Raw genomic sequence first — 17,757 nt, 5'->3', positions numbered from 1 at the left:
AATTTTATTATAATAAAATAAATAATCTAACAAGTAAGGAAGGGCTAAGTTCGGGTGTCACCGAACATTTTATACTTTCGCATCAAATACCGTACTTGTGTAAAGTTTTATTCCGCTATCATCATTGGTTTTTAATGTATATATAATACAGAGAAGGCATCAGATGGAATTCAAAATAGCGTTATATTGGAAGAAGGCGTGGCTGTGAACCGATTTCACCCCCCGTACATGTCATCAGGGTGTTAAAAAACTATTATGTACCGAATTTCATTGAAATCGGTCGAGTACTTCCTGAGATATGGTTGAAACAGCTGTGTAGAGTTTGGTTGACATAGCTATAGTAGTTTTCGAGATATGCACAAAAAGTTAGTAAAGGGCGGGTCCACGCCCACTTTTCCAAAAAAATTACGTCCAAATATGCCCCTCTCTAATGCGATCCTTTGTGCAAAATTTCATTTTAATATCTTTATTTATGGCTTAGTTATGACATTTTATAGGTTTTCGGTTTCCGCCATTTTGTGGGCGTGGCAGTAGGTCGATTTTGCCCATCTTCGAACTTAACCTTCTTATGGAGCCAAGAAATACGTGTRCCAAGTTTYATCATGATATCTCAATTTTTACTCAAGTTACAGCACGCACGGACGGACGGACAGACAGACATCCGGATTTCAACTCTACTCGTCACCCTGATCACTTTGGTATATATAACCTTATATCTGACTCTTTCAGTTTTAGGACTTACAAATAACCGTTATGTGAACAAAACTATAATACTCTCTTTAGCAACTTTGTTGCGAGAGTATAAAAACGAATTACAACTGAGAACTTTTTTACCGCAATTGTTGCACAACTTTGTAAGTAATATTACACTACAGCACCAGCAACTTTGTCTTCGATATCCTTTAAGTGATTATAGAGCTGCAACTAGTGAATTGCGTTCCGCTCTTCCGTATTGACAACGTAGTTGTTGTTGTTCTCTCTTGATCACATTTGAGCAATGTTGCTAATACTCACTTCGTATACATGGTTTTGCACACATCTAGCTTTTCAGTTGTATTTTTTCATATTGTATAACATCAAAACTGGAATGCAATTATTAAAAACAGTCGACCTAATTATAAATAATTGTATTCACTGTGATTTTGAACTAGTTGAAGAATATTTCAAATATATTCAATGTATTTTTTTAATACTACAAAATATCGATATTGGCAAGCCTGCGTTTAAGAGAGCAAACTGGTGAAGAGAACAAACTCGTTTCTACATGAAAAATCCAATTTGGCCAAACATGCACGATAGAAACGGTAGAGGCGTTGGTGAGTTTTAATTAAAATTGAAATAGCAAAAATGCTCAAATTAGAGCACGTTACGTTGCCACTACGGAAAGGTGAAACGGAATGCACTGATTGCATCCTAGGTCTTTGTATTCTCCACGTAGATTTTGGAAACTACAGTTATGACAGAATTTTAAAGATCTAGAAAAGCAATTAAAACAAAACGATAAAGAGAGCATAATTAAATCCTCTTCTAAACCCTTATAGACTGAGCTACTTCTTTTCGCGGTTAAAGAGCAATATATTTATTAATTCCTCGTTATAAAATAATGTCTTAAACTTCAAATTTAAACAAATATTTATGTGGGATTGGAACTTGTGGGTCAAAGGTCCACACGTAGCGGTCGTACCTTTTAAATGCAACCCTGACCAAAAAGTTCATTTAATTCGAACAACACTCGAACAATATTCGAACTGTATAGTCGACCATAGTTATAGTCATTGTATAAGCCTACAAGTAACAAAATAATCAGCTGTGTTCCAAGAATTTTTCACAGCTGAGATCACCTGATCGAAATCTGCCTTTTTTAGGCACAGAGATGTAATTAAAAGAAATGTAGTAGATCAACTTTTTTATGAAAAAGTATTTGTAACGGAAAACATTAATGAAAACTTTCAAGAATATTTTTGAAACAAAAGTTTGTTGGATATTTATTGCTCTTCCTAACCTCCTCTGAGGTTGCAATGTAGGCGCGCCACCGATCTTTTTTGGGCCCCTTTTTTATATATACAGTTTTAAATCAATCTATTGTACTTATTATAAAAAATATGACTAGACAAAAATAAATATATCAAGTCAGGTACAATTCATGAATATTAATTACATTAAAAATATAACTGGAACTGGAATCGGGTACACTTCAATTGTAAAACAATTGTAAACATTAACAATACAAGCCACAACAATCGGCTTGTGTTAATTTTAACGAAATCAAAAACTAATATAATAAATCAGGTACAATTCAAGAACAACAACAATAATATTCAAAACAATCTACTAAGTAATAAATAATATTTACAAAATATTCTAAATAACTCACGGCGAAAAAATTATTAAAAACCCTATCAAAGGAATRGTGGTGGAAAGAAGGGTCCTATATCTACACGAAAACACTTAAAAAACAAAAAATAATTGATAATAAGCGTACAAACCTAACCGTTAAAATTCCCATTTCAAAATCACAGATCAAGGTAACTATGGAAATAAATATTTTTTTATAAAATTGGAAACATTTAATAATATATTGATGCAATAATTAATATTTTGGACAAAACTGATTAAATTTAATATTTAGGAATTTAAATAATCGAAAAAAATTTGAATATTTTATAAAAATTTGGTTAAAGTTATAAATTTTAAAACCTAACACGGCAACACACTATAGCAGATTTGAAGCATTTGAACGTTTAGTAGTAGAATATTTGGGGGCAACCCGTACCAAGTGACTAATTAGTAGCAGAATATTTGGGGGCAACCCGAACCTAGTGCCTAATTCGTAGTAGAATATTTAGGGGCAACCCGTACCAAGTKCCTAMTTTGTAGTAGATTTTTGCGTATGTGTTAGTGAAAAATGAAGGATTGGTTACTTGTAGGTTTATACAATGGTTATAGTTGAGTGGCATGTTAGTGCAGGACATGTCAAGAAGGGCGGACCAGCGGCATTAGTCGCCGCGTAACAAGTAAATTTAAATTAAATTGAAATACATATGTACATACGTTGTTTTAGATTAAAAAGGTGAAATATAAACTGAATTAAAAGTAATATTTTAAAATAAGTAAAAATGTGTTAAAATGTGTAAAATTAATGAAATTAATGAACATAAAATGAAATTTAATAAAACATAAAAATACATTTATACCGACCATCGAGGTTGCAATTAGAAAATGTGTGATTTAAAACAATCCTGCTACTAACTTAATTTCTCAGAATTTATGTATAAGTAGATAATTTGAGTTAAAGACAGCTTTTGTAAGTGATAAGTATTCATCTTGCAACAAACGTTAAACTACTTAGAACTTATATCAGTTTACAACTAGTTATTTTTGTCTAAAACAGATATATAAATTATTTAGTTATGTATTGAGAATGTAAATTATTCTTGCGATTTTTTATAGAGTTTTTTCTGACCAGGCGATTGTCATCTTGCATTGAGCAAAACAAACAGTTGCTTTCAAGGAAAGTAATCAATTGGATAACTAGTTCGCCTTGCGATAATAACTATGTTTTTTAATTAATTGCAGGCAGAAACTTCAATCTGTTCAACCATAAGTGGAGGAAAATTTTAAGTTCGCCAGCCGTGATCAAATATATTCAATTCGTCCAACATTTTTAATAAAATTACCGTCTAAATTACAACATCATTAAATGGAGTTTCAATGCAAAGCAAAAAAGTTTTGACAACTTCCCGAACATTTCAATGTATAAAATATTTATTGAGAGATAAAATATTGAATATTTATGTAAAGTACTTTCCACCCCTCCCACCACACAATATATACGATTTAATGTATGGCTTAATTAGAATAATTTGCCCTAAATGTAGATAACCGTTTTCTATAATTAATAATTTTGAAAGCCAGGCAATAATACATTGCGCAACAAACGCACCACAATACTAGATTGATAAAATTTTTATACTTAACAACTGTTATAAAAATATTATAAACAGTAAAAGCTTTATGATTTTAACTTTGTTTTTGTTTCCCGCATTTTTTTTTATATTTCCCACTTACCTTTTTTACAATTTGTCTGTGTTTTTATTAGTGTTCTCTCCAATTCGCAATTAATTGTATGCGTACGTACATAAGTGTGTTTTAACGATTGTTAATTTGATAGGTTTAAACTTTTTATTGGCACTTTGTTTAATGGTCGCCGGTCGTTTACTACCAAGTGGCGTGCCACAGCTGCACTTATGAAGTGGTTACGGGTTTTTGTTACTATTATTATTGCTTCTGTTATAAAACTTATTACAGCATTTCACTGTTGTTATTGTATTATTATTATTTTTGTTGTTGTTGTCGTTGCACTTATTTGTTTTGCATATGCTACCACAATTTTCAACACGCATATTCTTTTTTTTTCAATCCGATTTATTTTATTGGAAAACCTTGGTGTGAATTTAAACTGCAAAGAAAGAGAAAGTAGTCAATAATTAAAAACTGCATTTATTCTATTTTAATTAAATTTTTTTAAATGTCAATGAAATTAAAACTAATGAAGCTTTTATCGTGTTAAAGAGAAAGAAATCGTAAAATGTGAAGCCAAGAAAAGGGGTCCAACAGCCTGAATTTGACGTTCTATGTTAGCTTCAGTTCACACGGAGTTCCGAATAAATTACGAGAAGTTTAACAGTCCGCTATAGCGTTTTCATAGTGACAGCAACAGCCATAATACGTCCAAAGCAATAACTAAAAAAAAATTTTTTTAAACTGTTGTAACCGACCGAAACACAGAAATTACTATTACTAAAATTTTCCTTTAGAAAGTGCGTTTAAAACTCAAGTCTCAAACGTTCTTAATTAAAGCATGGCGATTTTCAGTAATGTGACTCTCTTAACTTAATCACTTTGCACACTGAGAGAGTCTACAGGGAGAGGGTTGATAGTCTCAACATCTTATTTTTTGAAATTCTCGAGATGACAACCGCTAGTGTATGTTTATTTGTTTTGCCTTAAGCCCCCCAGCGCCTCTAGAGTATATTTAACAATGTATAGGGAGTCTAGTTTCTAAAATATGTACATATGTTATTTGACTAGTTCCTTACACTAGAACACAAATTTTTAACTATGGTAGCCATTTTCTTCTTCTTCTTTACTGGCGTAAAAACCACGGTTATAGTCGAGTTAAAAACAGATATCAACCGAAGCCAGATCCTTCTCCACCTGGTTTTTCTAACGGAGGCGCGGTCCTCGCCTTTTTCGGCTTCTTCCGGCGGGTACTGCGTCGAATACTTTCAGAGCTGGAGTGTTTTCATCAATTCGGACAACATGTCTTAGCCAGTGCAGCCGCTGCCTTTTAATTCGCTGAACTATTTATGTACTCGTTATTGTCGTCGTATATCTCGTACAGCTCATCGTTTCATCGAATGCGATATTCACCGTGGCCAATGCTAAAAGGACTATACATTTTTCGCAGAACCTTTCTCTCGAAAACTCGTAACGTGGACTCATCGGATGTTGGCATCGTCCATGCAGCGGCACCTTATAGTGACTTATAGAGTTTTGTTTTCGTCCGTAGAGGGAGAACTTTAGTTCTCAATTGCCTACTCAGTCCGAAGTAGCACCCGTTGGCAAGAGATATTCTGCGTTGGATAAATATGTATTTCGTCTAAAATTTCACAGTTCATGAACCATCCTTGGGCTCACAATTCCTTTCTGTTAAATTATGTAAGCAACATGCACTAAATGGAACCCACTAAACCATTTCTCAAGAATTTTCACTTTCTCTACGACGCAGCCTAACTTAGTTTTCGCCTTCCTTTTCAAGTGTATAATGTTGGAGACATACATATGTACATATGTTTGGCCAATACTGGATAGCATTCCATTCCGCGCAATTTAACTTTTGAATGCTTTAAGCTTACACTTTTGATTATTTAGTTGCCTTTTGGTAAATCTTTTGCAAAGTTACTAAAGTTAGCTAAAGTACCTAAAAGTAGACGTCAAATGAAAGGCATTTGTAGGTCGTAATAGCGCTGTTGTTATATCGGTGACATATTTTTGCCGGTTAACGGTTTTTTGTTTTTCCATTTTGTTTCGTACGCTGTGGCAGCATCGACAAAAGAAAGTACACTCCGGCCTCGTCAGCAGCAATTCCAACTTTTGCGGTTTACTTTTGTAGCATATTTAAAGGCGCATAGCGACCACAACCATATTGTTGTGCTGACACAGAAAAAGTCAATAATTATTTGGGTCAACCATGGGTGGTGGCGGTGATGGTTAACTGGAACTTTTTTATATAGTGTTGTTGTTGCTCTTTGTTCTGGCTTGCGGTTAGCTTGGGAATTGCAATATGCGCTATCAGACCGCCGCCAATATGCTAAGAGGTGAAAATAATCGAGCAAAGTCGCATTTGACCTTTGACACAGCAACAATTTGAGTGAATGACTGACAAAGTGAGTGCCTCAGCAAGTTAAAAAGAGTAAGTCATGGAGTTGCATACTGCGGAGAGGCAAGTGAATGATTGAGCGAGTGAATTTGACATTTTTGTGTTGACCCATATACCGAGTCAACTGGGTGTGGATGGAGCCCGACGCACAAACATGCAAATGGAGCAATTGAGAGCTTGACGGGTCGCCATGGCCCAACCCAACGTTACACTTGGATGGCACTGTAGTGAACTGTGTTGAACTTAATTTTTTATCCACAACACAGGCTGAGTGTGTATGTATATATGTGTGCGTGCAATTTATAAGTAACCGCATTTGCGATAACAACAAGCGTTATGTAAATATGTATATGTAAATATGTGGCTTGGGAATGTGCAACATTGTAAACGACGTTGTTGCGTTGCGGTTGTGGCGCAGGCTACATGAACAGCAGTAACAGCGGCATCAAATAACAAGACAAGACAACAAATGTGTCACTAACAGCAGTGCAGGACGCAGTGTCACCCAAATGTACCAACAACGAGTACAAAAGTAACAACAACTAACAACAACGGCAGGCACTTTAAAGGCAACAAAGTTCAACAATAACAATAACGTTGCGGCAGAAAGCTTAACCAAGCAAACAAGCAACACTTTGACGCAAGTGTCTGAATGCATATACACAGCCGCATACAAATAGACAGTTAATGTTGCAAGTGTCGCGCTTAAATACGCATTTATGCATGCGCGCAGCCGTCGCCGTTTAAATGGCGAGCAAATAGCGGAACCATAAAAAGCACCAACAAATACAAGCAAACATAGTCACATATTATATATACACACGTATACTTATGCAATTTAAAACGTTTTTGCATGGAAAAAACAGTGCGGCAGCATGCCAACGCTCCTTGTGGCAACATTAGTCGCAACGTTAGGCGCAGCGGCGTGGCAAGTGCGCCGTTGACGTGTCGCTATACCCGACGCAATGGGCAACAGCTAACGGCAGTGTAGCAAACCGCAACGCCTCATGCGGTTGCGGCTGTGGCAAGTGACGGCTGTTTAACGATGCTCAAGCACGCACACATACACCGCTGTTTGCATTGTCACGTCACATCAACTGACGTTTACTTATGTGTACGCGGTTTCGTAGCGCTCGCGCGTGTGAGTGTGCCCGTGTATGCGAGCGTGTACATGTGACGAAAAGCGAGAAAAGCATTGACCGCTCCATTCCATTGCGACAAATGTGCGGCAGTAAATTCACACACGCACATACATACATGCGATTGTTGTTAAAAATGTTAATGGATTTTTCGCACTTAGCACAGTTGCTCAACACAATTGTAAGGTGAGTGGTATTTCGTCGCGTATGAAGAGCTTTCACGCGTGCGAAAGCTTCACTGCTGAAACAAGTGAGTTAGATTTTTGTTGCTCCTTATTGCTGCTTTTATTTATGTTCTCTACTTAAAGTAGTTTTCTTCTGCGTTTTTTAAGTTTCGCAAGGGTATTAAGTTGGTTCGGACAAATCTCTTATAAAGCATATATTCGGGTAAGCGGAGAATTGACTTTATGAGTAAGCTTTTCAAAGGTTTTTTGTTTTTTGGTTAAGCGATCAGTTCTGCTAGTGAGTTCTTTAAACTCCGCCTCTATATTAAGATGGCTAATAAGTTTGCCTCCTGCACAGTTTCTACCGCTGCGAACCATACTCAGTACTTCTCGTCGGACCGGGGAACATCATAGGCTCCACTAAGGAATACAAGTTGCTTGTATTAGTAGTTTTAGAAGTTGGCAGAATTTTTACATGTTAAAATTAATCCAAACACCTGTTTAGATTGACACAAATACATTTACAACTGCGAGCAGTGAAATAGTAGTGAGCGTTAGAGCTGTACATACATATCAGTACGTTATGTAAAATGTCAAACAATTTTAACATCCATTGAAATGCAAAAGTGGATCTTATTTTCTAGGCTAAGTTTATTACTAAAAATATTTAGATTTGAATATGTAAAAGATGTCTTTATGTATGAAACTTGTTGGGAGCAGTAATATAATAGTAAAGTACTAAACATTTTAAAAAAAAAAAATACTGAAAGATTTTTTCAAGTTTCGTTTATAGGAGATCTTAGTACTTTGGTAGCATGATCATGATTTTTGTTAACTGCAATACATCGCTTCTTCAGGGAATCTATCAGACTGTGGCATCTTTTCAGTGGTATGCTCTGCCATGATTGCTGCACTACGGTCCACAACTCGTTGTTGTTTTTGGGTTTCTCTTTCACACGGCTTTCTTGACGTCTGCCCAACGGTTTTCAATAGGACTGAGGTCAGGGGATTGAGCTGGCCTATCCATGACCTCAATTCCATTGACCCGAAACCACTCCTTTGCCACCCACTTGGTGTGCTTCGGGTCATTATTCTGGTGAAATATCCTTTTTAGCGGCATGTCCTCTTCAGCAAATGGTATCATAATATACTGCATTATATCCAAAAATGTGTATCGGTTCGTTATTCTACACAAAATAATTGTGCCTCTAAGAAAAACACCCCAAACCATGATATTCAAACCGCCAAGTTTCATAGTTTTGGTGCTGAATCTGGGGTCGTACTCTGTATTAGGGGAGCGTCTTAGATACTAACGGTACCCTTTACCGCCGTATAGAACAACTTTCGACACGTCTGTGCACAAGATGTTGCGCCATTTCTCATGATTTTTTTTAATAACGAGGACTGCGGACATATAAATTATATTCATGTAGAAGTCTTCTCACTGTATGAACTCAGCAGGCCAGATTCAGTTCATTCCGAATCTCCCTAGCTGACATTCTAGGTCGAGTCTTGCCACATCTTACAACTATTGGTGTAAAATTCTCGGAAAGAATCCATATTGCGCCCCTTTTTTCGTCTTTTTTTTTTTTTGCAAGTTTTTCCACTCCTTTGTAGGACTTAATAATTAATAAAAGATCAAGAAACATACTTTTTGTTTGATAAAATTAAATGCTTTTAGTAAAAATTATCTGTTTTCAATCAGCTCACCGTGCACTACTATTCCATTGCTCGCTCATAAAAATAGATATCCCAATAAAATTTTCCTTAAAAAAGTAACAGTAAGTAATTCACACTTATTGTTGTATATAACAGGACCGTTATACTTCAGAGAATATAAGTAAAATAATGATCGACGGCAATATCATAAAAAATACAAAATTTGAAGCAAAACTCTCTTGACTAATAGTCTATACTATTTCAATGCTCGCAACTGTATGTACATAGGTGCGCACACATACATACTTATATTTGTAAATAGTACTAATATATGATAATAATGTATTCTCATATGTAAGTGTTTTTCAACAAAAAAATACATAAATAATATTAATAACAATATTATCCATGGCTTTCGGTATTGCATAAAATTCGGAAATCGTTCTTGCACACACACACACATACATATCTTATTTTATTTCATCTGAAACATTAGCATTTATTTATTTATTTACTTGTTGTGGATTGCCCATTAGGCGACAATCACTATAATAGCCATACAGTAAGGACACCAGCATAGTCAATTGCTTATTTAGAGCATTTAGCCTGTCAATTACTTTTTCTTTCCTTCTCACTTCACCTCAAAGCAGGGACTGTTGGGTCGTGTCAGATTCTTTGATATACTGAAGATTGTCGGTTTATATGATAAGGGAAACATATTCGCACAACACTTGAATGAAATCATAATAAACGCTTATGAATAAATGATAGCAAGGAAATAAGAGATGCTTGATCAAAAGTTACATAGTATGTACATATGTATGTTATTTTAATTGTCGAGAGCTAAGAAAATTGAATTTTATTTAAGAATGTTACCATTTACTACCTAAGAGGAAAGAATCTAAAAACGTTTGGCAACCAATATCAAATACTCATTTCGAAAAAAATGTAATAGTAATTAGAAGAAACCTTTAGTCATAGTATAATAAAATCTTTAAAGGTTTATATTTGCATACATATGTACATATATAATCAATATAATTGCAACAATGTTTAGAAGGGCAACACTGTTTATATACTACGGTTCTGAAACCTCTTTCGAGCCACTGATTTTGTAGGTGAAGTTCAGCTTTAAGGGATTAATGAAACTTTTCATATTATTATTTAAGATCTCCGAATGAAATTTAGTGCAGAGGTGGTTATAATACACATCTTTAGTCTCGCAAAATATAATCTCGTTGTGAGTGCATTATAATAGTTTTAACATTTTGCCCTTTTCGAGTGTTCGTTCGTTGAGTTTATATAGCAGGGCCTTTTACTTCGCAAGCTTCTTTACCAGGGTTTTCCTTATTTTTTCCATTTTTTATTAGTCATCATGAATACTGTATAAAGTCTCTTTAATAATTAAGAAATATTTCATTATTTTATAACAAAAGAGGGTGAGGCACCCATTAGTCGATTCATTAAACTGTAAACTACTTGCATATATTAAATACATATATGACAAGCAATGTTATTTATAAACATATACAACAAAAATAATTAATTTCGAGTTTATGAATATTTTCCAGCATCTAGTCTAAAACTCCAAAACATGTTTGCTTCTGAGAATTTGCCGCTTATTCAATGGAATTTCATTCAATGTCTTCGTCATGTTAACATAGATATATTTGTATACATGTATTTGTATGCATTTTATATAATAAAAATATTTATGTTTATGCTTGATAGTGAAGCTTATGGCTGTGACAGTTTCACTAATTAACTTTATGTACCTTAATGAGTTGTTTTGCTTAGCTTAACCCCACTGCAAACACAAATAAGCATTTTCATACAATGGTTTCAAAGGGGCACCAAAAGAGGTGCGCAGGTCAGGCATTTGACGTTTTGACCTCCATACTGTCCCAGGTGTGTATTTATTATGCGCTTAATTGGAAAACAAGTATACTACAAAAATACACGGTTTGGATTTGGGCAACATGGCCGCGAACTTGTTTTATTGAACTTGAAATTAAATAAAATTACTTTTTTTTTTTACACATTAAAAATTTAAATGAAAAAGAGAATCCAAAATGTTATTTCTGTCAACAACAAAATGTAGTTACGGTTTACTTTTTGATGCGCGCTTAATTAAATATTTAATAGAACTGTCAGGCGGTAAATTAGTAAATAAACAATGAAATTTCATTGCTATGGACGGAAAAAAAATTGTTTTGCTTTGAAAAAACTACCTCATTAGTTCAAAATTTATAAACAAAATTGTCTCATTTTCTGTTTATCAAAAAGTGACCAGGGTACAACGTAAAGCCATTCGCAGAACACTAACAAGGAGTTATGATGATTGAAAGCCTGCTCAACAGCTGATATTCAAAGCGAGAGATTGCTGTAATAGTTAGCAGAATCCAAACAGGCAATACCAAAATTATTCCCCACGATTTTTAGCGAAAACAAAACTGGCATTTTAATGGACAGCTCGCCCACATAGTTGTCTAGTCTATGAAAGTGAGCCTCTTACTCTATTATCATTAAGCCATAAAATATTCGTGGAGAATGTATTTCTAGCGTGTTGATAAACTTCGAAATTGCAGTTTTTCAACTTTTGCAACATTTTTTGTTTTTAAGTTGATACCCAATGATCCTTTTTCTTTAAGTCATTCTTCGATTTTTAAAAACACAAAAGAGCGCAAGTCTTGAATTACACCTTAATCTATTATACTTTTCCAACGGTTTCCCATTTAACATATTTCCGATCGTTCTTTACAAATTAACAATTTATCTAACGCAATTTGAGAAATAACTATGAACAGATAAAAAAAGGTTTAACTGAGAATATGCTAATTTTGGTATTGTAGTTTAGGTGCTATTGCGAAATAATGTTGAAAATTTTAAAAATATGTTAACTACTTGTAAAACAAAAAGGGTAACTCAAAACTATATTCACCTAAAAAGTTTAGTGAAAGAAATTTCAAATTATTCCATTATTATACTCTCACAACATATTGCTACTGAGTAAAATAGGATGACGAGAAAAGTTAAAAGTCAGTGCCTCTGTCTGTGTTAGCTATAGATTAGATTTGTTGTAGCTGTTAGCTGTAAATTGAATAAAAATTGAGATACGTTGATGAAACTTGGTGTGCAGGTTCCTTAGTACAAAAGAAATTACTAACCATTAAATCTATATATATATATAAATATATATATATATAAAAGAAAGTCGTTGTTAAAATGTGATTTTTGATAAAATAATCGGTCACAAGCGTCGATCGAATGCGTACACACCTTTCGTAAACCCAAAAGCTCGGTCAGAATACGATAAATCGTTGTTTTGGAGATGTCCAATTCCATTTCCATAAGTTTCAATGATGATTTCGGCTGATTTTTAATGAATTCTCGCACTTTTTTGTGAAATATCATATCTCGGACCCGACCGACCGATTTCGACAAACGTGACATTCCTCTCTTATTCTTATGTCACAGTGAGAAATTGGGCGAAATCGGACTACAACCACGCATACTTCTCATGTAGCACAATTTTAAATTCGTTTTGATTCTTTCACTTACGCAAATCAGGAAGCAATAGATATAAAGGGCTGCAACTTTGCACATTCCCTTAAAGTATACCACCCTATGAGCAAAAATTGTTTAACTCCAAACAAAACTGTGCAAGCCTATAGGTACCAAATATTTGGACTCCTGTACCTATAATTGACTTTTGATCGAAAAGGTGTGGGGCTTAAATTGAAATTCAGTGATAATCCTTCTTTAACAATGGTATGTCTGTATGTCAAAAATGGATTGAATCGGTCCAATAGATCTAATATAAAGATTTTCGAACTTCCGCGTGACTTTGTAACGCATACATATATCGACAAATATGCGCATGTCAATGAAAATGAAAGAGCCCTTATTACTCATAGCGGTGTATTTTTTCGCCTAAAATTCATAAATTTGAGTGAAAACTTAACCTAGGCCCTTCATATCTTATATCAAAATTCTTGAACTTCCGGCTGTGTGCATGTGACGTGCAGTATTGGGAACAATAGATAAAATCGGGTCGATACTACCCCAACTTCCATTTACTTATTATAATGATTTTCGTTCTTATAACAAACCTTGTATGTCTGTCAGAGTATAGACAATATCACCCCTATCCTGTGCACTTTAGAAATTAATAAAATATAGAAAATTAATGCAAATATTTATGAACCAACAAATATTCTGTGGTGAACAAAATAATATAAATAGATACAGCTGATTTTTATTCAAATTTTATTGATAGCAATATTCACGCAGTCAATTGCTGATATGCTGCTTTTATTCCAAATTTTCTAAAAATATGGAATATATTTCAAATAAATTACCTTAAATTAGTATATTTTGATTTGTATTACAATAATACTTGCCCCGTTTTTATAAAAGTTTCTTCCTCTGTTGAAACTTTATTTCTCCTCCTGTGGAGGTGAACACAATAAGTTTTGCTACAGCCCGAACACTTCTCGAAGGGGACGACTGACTCATGGGTAAGTCGACGTTGTTACCTACATACATATTTTTGGTATGATCTGTGTAAAGAAGTTCAAAGCTGCTAGAATCCTTAGAGTTAAAGGTAGTGACGTTTTCTGATTATCGTGTAGGGCTAGTTCATCAATTAAGCGACGCCAAATTTCACGAGTTAATCGACAATTTTGCACAAAGGTATTCTCGCTCAAAGAAAATGGATTTCTATCGTCGCGTAAACATTTTAAAATTTCTATTTTCACTGCAGATTTTAACTGCTGTTTAACAATACTTAAAAGTAATTATGTAATTTTATAGATTTTGAGATCATAACCATGATATGAACCCACAATTATGTGTAAAATTTACAAGGAAGTAATTCCAGTGAGCATTTAAATATATGTATATAGATACACATGTGTATCTTATATGTGTATGTATTATACGCATATATACGCCCTGACGATTGTGTATATAGTAAGCGACTTCATATCGTAAAATCTACAAAGTAACAACGACACGTGCTTCAAGCGGCATGCGACAATAGCGCTTGCATACTTTGTACCAGCAACTGGCAACATAATAATAACAACAACAACGACAATCAGTTAAAAAGTAACATGCAACGTATGCTTGGACATGAATGCCTTAGTAAGTTGGTACGTCATTTTCTACAAAAAACACAACTGACCACTTGCCTCATTAACCTTGGAGCTAGACGCATATACATATATATTTGTATACATATGCGTACCACTGGTTTTGTTAAATTCAGGTAGTGCCTAAAATTCGACTCCATTTCATTGTGTACAAGACTACGGATATATGTAAGCTTTATTCAACACACGCATCCAAATTCGAGCAGAACATTAACCGATTACATACTTACTATCGGAAAAACGCTGTTATGGCTTTGTTGTTGTTCTAAGCTGCTCCAGAATTTCTATGACGCCACATGCGTGTAAAGTAAGAAGTAAAACTTATATGTATGTATATACATATGTACATACACAATATACTATTCGAGCCGCATGTTGCAAGAAGGTACTAAATAACGCATGCGTGTAGTTAATAGGCGCAGCACACGCACTTCCACTTTTGTTTCTTCTGAAAAGTGCATAAAATGTTGATTGCTCACACTTTGAATTATAAGTGCACTAATGCGACCTTACGCTTTCTTTTTGTCTCATTCCTACCTTTCCTGTCTTAATTTTTTTTTTGCTTGTGCGGGTTAGCATGGGTCAGTTCTTTCGGAATTGACTAGCGTACGTTCTACTGCACACCTTTATTATGAAGCAACTTCCGTTACGTGGCCACACGAATAAATATTCTTCTTTGGGCTTTTATAGATACAAAGATACCTTAGTATTCCACACCTTTTTGCAGCAATGTTTAGAGTTTAATGTCAGCTGGTAATGACAATGTTGTCACCTTAAGTGCGGCGCGTTGCATGGCATAATAATATGAGTTTGAGGAAGTTATTAGTATAGCCAGCCGTTTTTTAGCCTTCAAATTGTTTTCATTTACAATATCGATTTCTAGCTGTTTTGATCCTGTGAGTGAAAAGTTACTGAAATATATTATATAATAATAATCTATTATTGCTAGAATAAATATAAGGAAATACAATTATGTCTGTCATACAAACCGAATCGGAATCAAGTGCTTGTATAGAAAAATTTTTGACTGTCATACATACATATGTATATGCGAACTTTTCCACCAGCTTTTGAGATATCGAAGTAAAATTTTATACACATTCGCAATAAGAAGCTGCTCCGCCGAAACTGCCGTTATTGGACTTTTAATACATACGGCTGCCATACAAAATGAAAACTGTTTTGACACGACATCTTCACAAAATATGGCTTGGAGTATTATCTAGTGCAGCGCTTTAATATATAATATGAAGAAATTTTTCTGATTTCACTCTATCGCATAGCTTTCATACTACTGAATGATCTGTACAGCCGATGTTTTTTCTGCCCTACAGCTAATCGCGAAAATTGACTAACGTATTTTTTTATAATAATATATACAGGTAACTCGAAATATTGCTTCATCCAAACGTTTTCTAAAGTAATGAAGCCTAAAGAGTACTTAAAACTCAATTTCGCACGAATTCGGGTCTCCTTTACTTGTTTGATTTGAAATTTTTGCACAATTTCACACTTTTTTTTGGAATATTTTGAACGTTTAAATGGCGAAAAATAACAAGTAATATTAAAATTTTGTCACAAAAAAAAAATATCCTGAACAGTTCTCAAGTTTTGAATTCCTCGGGACAGAAAAAACTCTTTACTGTTCTGAAATTTGTCACTTTCAACAAACTTATTCGAAGTATGTTCATAATTCTCCTTTCGCTATTAGGCATTTATTGATTTGAACGCAAACATTTTTGTATGCTCAATTGACTAGTTCAAGGCTCTGCGATTGCAAACACACACACTCCAATTATGCCTTCAATTTATAATATTTATTGAGCATATAAACGCTTGCAAGCAAGTAGACTCCTATCAGCAGCTGTCATTGACGTTGGCAATTTATGATAGAACCGAAGTGCAGCGAGAACCATTAGAGAGACACGCCCGCAGAGGAGGTCGCTGCACCAACAACCACAACAATAACACGTGTATTGATATGCGTACACTGCATTTGCAATGTCAATGGCAATAATCAGAGGCGGCGTAAGGGAGCAAGAACAGCATGTGCAGATTCAAACTCACACGCGCAAACATATATATTTACAAACATGAATGCATTTTTATAGATACATATACATATGTGCTATATACTCGCACTCACTGTTGAAGCAAGCTCATTGAATTGCATACTGCAAACACTTAGCTACCAGCTAATGGTTCATTCAGTTTGAATAGTTGCTGCATATGCACGCATTCATATATGTATGTATATTAGTTTGTGTGTATGTCAAAAGTGTGTGCCTGTTCGCTCCCGTGTGGCTTACTCGCACTACATTGACTTTTAGATTGCGTGCTGTCACTCCGTCGCTTGTCATTATTGATGTCATACTAATGGTTGTTGTTGTTAGCGTCACAGCATACATTCCATTTTCGCTGTCATACTGTATGCACATTTGACCCAGTTCAGTTCTAGTATTGTACATATAAGAACTTATGTATGTATATATATATATATATATATATGTTTGTATGTATGCCTTTGTGTGCGTGTATCCGCATTAACGTTTTCAATTCAAAAGCAATATTTTTTATTGAAATTGCCTTCCGCTCAATAAAATATCAGCGCCGCATCAGAGCGCAGCAGCATTGCTCGCGACGAACAGACAGACAGTGAATTTTTGTGTTCGTATGTATGGGTGTGTGTGCCTGTATTTGCATCCAGATTTCGAATTTACTATTTATTTACTTTCATTATTTGCGCGCGCAATCGCTTTGGCGCCCTCAACCTCCTGCAATATGCGTAATAGTTGTTGCTGTTATTGGCTGCTGTTGCACGTTCAGTGGTGCCACATTCAATTTGCAATCATTTTTGCTATTATTCGCAAAAGTTGTTCTTATTATTGTTGTTGTTTTACTTTATTGCTTGTGGTTGCGTTTCATTATGCCCTCACTAACTCATGGCCACTGTCGTCGATACTTCTATTTATGCCAATCCGCTGCGCTATAAATAAAATTTGTATCAGCAATCAGCTGAAGGCTAACACATACACAAACACAAGCATATGCATGCACCTGCAACTATAAATGTGTTTTTCAGGCTATGCATATATATGTATATCAAATGCATATACATACATATGTACATACTCGTACATATGCAGCCGATAAACATCTAAGGCATGCGATCATTTTATTTATACACACGCGTATAT

The 17,757-nt window shown here is 34.7% G+C and overlaps 1 protein-coding gene across 12 annotated transcripts in view; it reads right to left on the bottom strand.

The window, feature by feature from the left end:
- LOC108972734 (insulin-like growth factor-binding protein complex acid labile subunit) overlaps window positions 1–17,757 on the bottom strand; it is a 168,807-nt gene that overhangs the window by 31,474 nt on the left and 119,576 nt on the right. For all 12 annotated transcript variants that reach the window (XM_018939478.1, XM_018939481.1, XM_018939477.1 and 9 more), the window contains one exon: window positions 4,069–4,459. The gene's annotated coding sequence lies outside the window, so the exon portion shown is untranslated. The remainder of the gene's footprint in view (window positions 1–4,068; window positions 4,460–17,757) is intronic.

This window comes from Bactrocera latifrons, unplaced genomic scaffold (genome assembly GCF_001853355.1).
Source record: "Bactrocera latifrons isolate USDA-ARS-PBARC rearing strain unplaced genomic scaffold, ASM185335v1 scaffold_42, whole genome shotgun sequence".
Taxonomy (NCBI): Eukaryota; Metazoa; Arthropoda; class Insecta; order Diptera; family Tephritidae; genus Bactrocera; species Bactrocera latifrons.
This window is presented reverse-complemented; position numbering and strand designations above follow the sequence as displayed.